Source organism: Anomaloglossus baeobatrachus, chromosome 4, assembly GCF_048569485.1.
Source record: "Anomaloglossus baeobatrachus isolate aAnoBae1 chromosome 4, aAnoBae1.hap1, whole genome shotgun sequence".
NCBI classification, from domain to species: Eukaryota; Metazoa; Chordata; class Amphibia; order Anura; family Aromobatidae; genus Anomaloglossus; species Anomaloglossus baeobatrachus.
Genome location: NC_134356.1, coordinates 369,882,961 through 369,888,422, shown reverse-complemented (window position 1 = coordinate 369,888,422; position 5,462 = coordinate 369,882,961). Strand labels below are relative to the sequence as shown.

The window sequence follows — 5,462 nt, the reverse complement described above, 5'->3', positions numbered from 1 at the left end:
TCCTAACAAAATAACAATATGTTTCCAAAATGGTGCTGATGTAAAGTAGACATGTGGTAAAGGTTATTAACAATTTTCTGTGACATAACTCTCTGGTTTAAAGGCATAACAATTAAAAGATAGAAAATGGCGACATTTTCAACAAATTTCCGATATTTTCACAAATAAGCACTAAAAATATTGTCCTAAATTTACCACTATCATGAAGTGCAATATGTCACAAAAACACAGTGTTTTACAGTACAAAGTATATGTGATTAATAGAAAGCTCATTTCCACCGTGCCTTTTTTTAACTCTATGTAAACTGAGTTGTGGTGCATTTTTCCAAGTTGCAGCATGTTAATTTCTACTGCGGGTACACTGAGTTTTAAGCGCCGACTTTCCCCGTCGATTTGCATTAGATGTAGAAAATCCGCAGATCAAAGAATGCATAAGCGTGTTTAGCGCATTTACGTAGCGTCTATACAAAACATATCAGATATCAATAAAGTTGTCTGAATCACAGGCAGCAGAACAAACAAGAAGTGGCCCAAGGCAAAGAGTTCAATGTCCCAATACACAGAAACAGATATATATAGAACAAAATAAAATAAAATATATAGCTACATAGATGATAAAAATATGTTAGAAAGAATAGACAGACAGATCGCAACCCCCTACATATTATACACTTGCACCCTTTAGTGATTTTCATGTGACACTAAAGGATGTTTAGACTGGTTTAACCTAATAAAATACATTTTTTAAAGAGTGAGTTGAGGTCCCCTCTATCTTTGATACCCAGCAAATGTAAAGCAGACACTTGGGGGCTGCTATCAGGCTGGGAAAGTTCATGGTTATTTGACCCTTCCCAGCCTAAAATAACAGCCTGCAACTGCCCCAGAAGTGGTACATCCACTGAATGTGACAATTTCAGGAATTTGCCTCAGCTCTTCCCGATTTCCCTGATTCGTTGGCAATTCGGGTAATGGTAGTTGGAGTTGATATCAACTGGGTAATGTCAGCTGGCATAAAGCCCTGGTCTTAGTAATGGAGAGGTGTCTATCAGACACCCCATTACTAACCCAGTAAGTGAAAAGAAAAAACACATACTTTATTTGGAAAATCACTCCCCCACACTGTCCTTGGTTCAATATTTCATAAAAAAAAACATGCAGGTCCGAAGTAGTCCAATCCTTAACATTTCTGGGAGGTGCACATTTATTAAGTGGTGGGGTCTTTTAATGAATTTGGTGCTTTGTACTCCATTAAGCCCTTCATTAAGACTATAGTGTGCAATGTCAGTCTTAATGAATCGGCCACCTAGTTCCTTCTGGCCGCCTCAAACCTTGCTTAAGAAGCTGAAGAAAGTGGCCACATTTTTTGAAATATTGAGCAGTGTTATCGCTTTCGAAGTTCGCAGTGCAGAGTTTTATATTTTGTAAATATGCATCCTGTTTAATCATTATGTAAAAGGCGGAAGTCCATAAAAGTTCTGGTGATGAGGGAAGAAAAGCTAAACAACCTGCTTTACCAGTACTTCTACATATTCTTATTACAGTTTCTAAGCTACGGTAGCGTTAAAGCTCGTTTATCTTACATTACAGTCTATTCATTTCTTTTGTGTGACGCTACCTTACCTCCCATTGGTAATATAAACTGTATGCGGAAAGTAAGAACAGCCGTCTATCAGCTTGTAGAAGCAACTGAACTTATAAGAATTCTCAGCTCTGGCCACCGATCCCAGTGCTTAAAGGGTTAACAAAATACATCAACATTCTGATAATGAGTTAAAGAGAATAACCCTCACACAAAAACATTTTACCATATCATTCTGGAACAACTCGAAAAAGAAAATTAGCATTTTTATGATGGACGGGTTTTTAAAAGCTATAATAAAAGTAAATCATCGATGCTTTCCGGTAAAGCTGAATGTCTCATAACCCATAAGGCCGAATCACAGAGTAGTCGTCGTATCTCGTAATGTTGTAATAGTTGCGATTTTAGAAGAACATCTATTCAGCAAAGGAAAGGGAAATGTTCTTCCTTTAATTGTAGAATATGTCTTGGATCCTCACTGCTAAAGATATAATGAGGGCTGAAAATACATCAGTTATCTTGTTATAGGATGTAATGACATGATAGGAAAAATTGTAAAAGATAAACCTTAATGTCGCCCATGAATGGTTACCGCGGTGAACTGTTGTTATGTTTATATAATAATAGATTCACTGCACTCAATATGTAAATTTGCAAGAAGGTGAAAAATCATTTATTTTAAACAGGTGATCAAGCAACATCCAACGACGTTTCGACCCACCAGGGTCTTAGTCAAGTTGCTAGGTAAAGAGATACAAAACATATGATCAAAATACAGCAAAAATTATATACAATAACTAATATATACATTTGAAAGAGATATATACAGGATATATACAAACTATGTACAGATCAAGACAATTGGTCATAAGGTACTGTCATGTTTAATTTGTTGTATAGGCTATAGTAGCTAGGTGGCATTTTAAATATAGTGCATGCAAAAAAGGTTTTTTTGCAAGAAAACAATGTAAACAAAAAAATAGCAACCTCAGTATTAATAAAACAGACAAAATTCCTGTTGGTAAAAAGGGGGGGTTATTACATGCTGGTATAGAACAATTGAGGAAAAAAAATAAAAAATAAAAAGAAACGTATACAATTGTATAGTACACCGGCTAAGATACGGTACCTGTATAATAGGTGACTGAAGGGTGAGGGATGATGTGCACTGAAGCATAGAAGTATATGGAAAAGGTGCCTGGTGGGAATAGAACATAGTAACTAACGGACATAGTACACAGAATGCAATACATGTAACCATGGAAATAATAGAAATAATAGAAATAATAGAAAAGGAAGTTACCTTGGGGATATATATGTTTGTTATGCAAGCGCAGCAGCGCTGTTGCTATTAGAATTTTGTGCCCCAAGGCATAATGGAGGAGGGGGAGTATATATCTAAGATAGATAAGGATGTCAGCCAATCAGAGATCAGGAATGTGGGGGCTTGGTATAGAACATGTGATGTCACGTCATAGATGAGGACGTGGCAGTGAGAGCCTGGAGTGAATGGCTCATGCGCAGTAAAGCAGCGTTAGACATTCTGTCAGTGTGTAGGAGATACATATGCAGTATCTGCGCAAGCGTAGTAAATGTACGTAGACCGGGCCGAAAAGTTGCGTAAATATACGTAAATTGCGTAGCGTGTATCACGCACGCGCAGTGAGAGAAACCGCTCGGCTGGTGTAACAGTGTAAAGCGCTGACATGTAGAGAGGCTGGGTGAAGCCAAGAAGCGTGGGTAGTCTTACGTAATAGACGTAAGTGTCTAGAGCATGCGTAGTGAAGGGAAAAGAGAACTGGGAACAAAAGGAGAAATGTATAAGCGTAAATAGGAGCGTGGAGCTGATGTATATGAGCTGGGCATCATGAAGTGCAGGGAACTACATATAGGTGAAGGGGCTATGAGTATAGTAGGATAATGTATATAATATAAATAGGATGAATATAAAAAAGGGATAATTATGAGTGAAAGAAAAGGTAATAAAGGCAACGACCAGTAAGAGAATTGGGAGATAGGAAATAAAGAATAAAAAAACTGAAAGAAAGTGAATAGAAATAAAATGAGAACAAAAATAAAATAAAAATTTTTTTAAATAAAAATAAAAATAAAAAATAAAGAATAAAAAATGAATAGGGAAAGAAAAGGAAAGAGATGAAAAAAGAAGACAGAAGAATAAAAAATGAGATTGAAAAAATAAAATAAAAAATAAAAATAAAAATTAAAAATAAAAAATAAAAAATAAAAATAAATAATAAAAATAATAATAACAAAAAATAATGAAAATAAAATAGAAAATAAGTGGAGAAAGAAAATAGAATACAATAGGAATTATAAATAAGAAAAAATAAAATAAATAATAAAGGTTAAGAAACGAAAAGGTATGTCCAAGGAGAGTTAGGAATAATGGGAAAAGAAGGAAAAGTGTCTATGAATAATGGTTATGTTGGCAAAAAGAAAGAGAATATGTAAACAATAACCAGAAAATATCATTTATAGTAAAACAGGGGGAGAAGGAGAAGAGAAAACATGTGTACTAAAAACGGTGGTGGGGAGAGGGGGGTGGGGGGGGGGAAAGAAGGAAGGGGTAAGGAGTAGAAAAGGAGGGGGTGAGAATAGCCGGTGTACTTACCAGAGGATACCAAGTCAGCGGTTCTGGGGAAGAGAAAACAAGGTCATAATATAATCAGAGACAACAAGAAAATGCTACCATGGGTTCAAAATGTTAAATCAAGTTCACGGTTCATGCCTTTAGGGTGTAGTGTTTGTAAAGTGAAGATCCAAAAGGACTCGCGGTCTTTGAGAATCCTAATATGATTACCACCTCTACGCGGTCTGGGAACCTGTTCGATCACTTGGAATCGTAACTGAGAAACCGTATGAGGGGCTGAACAAAAATGGTGTGGGATGGGAAGCCAGGTTTTCTTACACCTGATGGTGGATTTGTGTGAGGCTATCCTGTCTCTCACATGTTGGGAAGTCTCACCAACATAAAGAAGACCACAGGGGCATTTGATCAAGTAAACTACGAAATTGGAATCGCAAGTGAAAAAACCTTTTATAGGGAAACTCTTGCCAGACTGAGGATGTAAGACCACCGGGGATTTAATGACGTTAGAACAGGCTGCACAGCCAAGGCAGGGAAAAGTCCCTGTTCTTTGTGTATTCAAGAATTGTTGAATAGGCTGTCTGGTTAAACTGCCAATATCGGCTCGAACGAGATTATCCCTAATATTACGTGATCTCTTAGTGCAAATAAGAGCTGGTGCTTTAAATGCGTCAATCTGGGGGTAAACAGTAGAAAGTAGTGACCAGTGTCTACGAATACAGGCGTAGATTTTAGGCATGATGGGATGATATGTGTTGTAATGTTTAAACATGAAATGGGAATGAAATATTAATTAATTAGACACAATTGTATCCTCATCAAGAATGGAAAACCATACACATTATGGACATCACTTAGAGAAACATAATGTGGGGGCCGAGACCCTGATTCCTGCGATATATATCACTTACTCGGTTGCTTGCTTTAGTTTTGCTAAAATCAGTTTTATCTGCTGCATATTTGCTAGTTCTCTGAATGCTGAGCTCTGTATAACTCCGCCTACATCACTGATTGGCAGATGTCTGTGCACACTGTGAAAGCTGCCAATCAGTGGTGAGGGGTGGAGTTACACCAAGATCATGAATATGGAGGGATTCATGACTGTAGTCCTCTAATGATAATCTCTGTCATTTTATCAAAACTACAAGCAGCTCAGTAAGTGACACATTACTGGATTCACGGTCTCTGTCTCTAGATTATCCTGCTCTCGGATTAACCAGCTAGAACCTGATGACAACTTCCTTTTAAAGTTATACATTGCTTATAAACAGTTAA

At 36.9% G+C, this 5,462-nt stretch overlaps 1 long non-coding RNA gene across 2 annotated transcripts; it reads right to left on the bottom strand.

The window, feature by feature from the left end:
* Positions 1–2,225: 2,225 nt before the first annotated feature.
* LOC142301547 (uncharacterized) lies at positions 2,226–4,239 on the bottom strand. Of its 2 annotated transcripts, none has more exons than XR_012752825.1 (3): positions 4,212–4,239; positions 2,709–2,777; positions 2,226–2,319 (listed from the first exon to the last, which is right to left on the bottom strand). It is a non-coding gene; the product is annotated as an uncharacterized LOC142301547 (long non-coding RNA). The 2 variants fall into 2 exon arrangements; XR_012752824.1 differs by lacking the exon at positions 4,212–4,239 and adding an exon at positions 2,883–2,931.
* Positions 4,240–5,462: the final 1,223 nt, after the last annotated feature.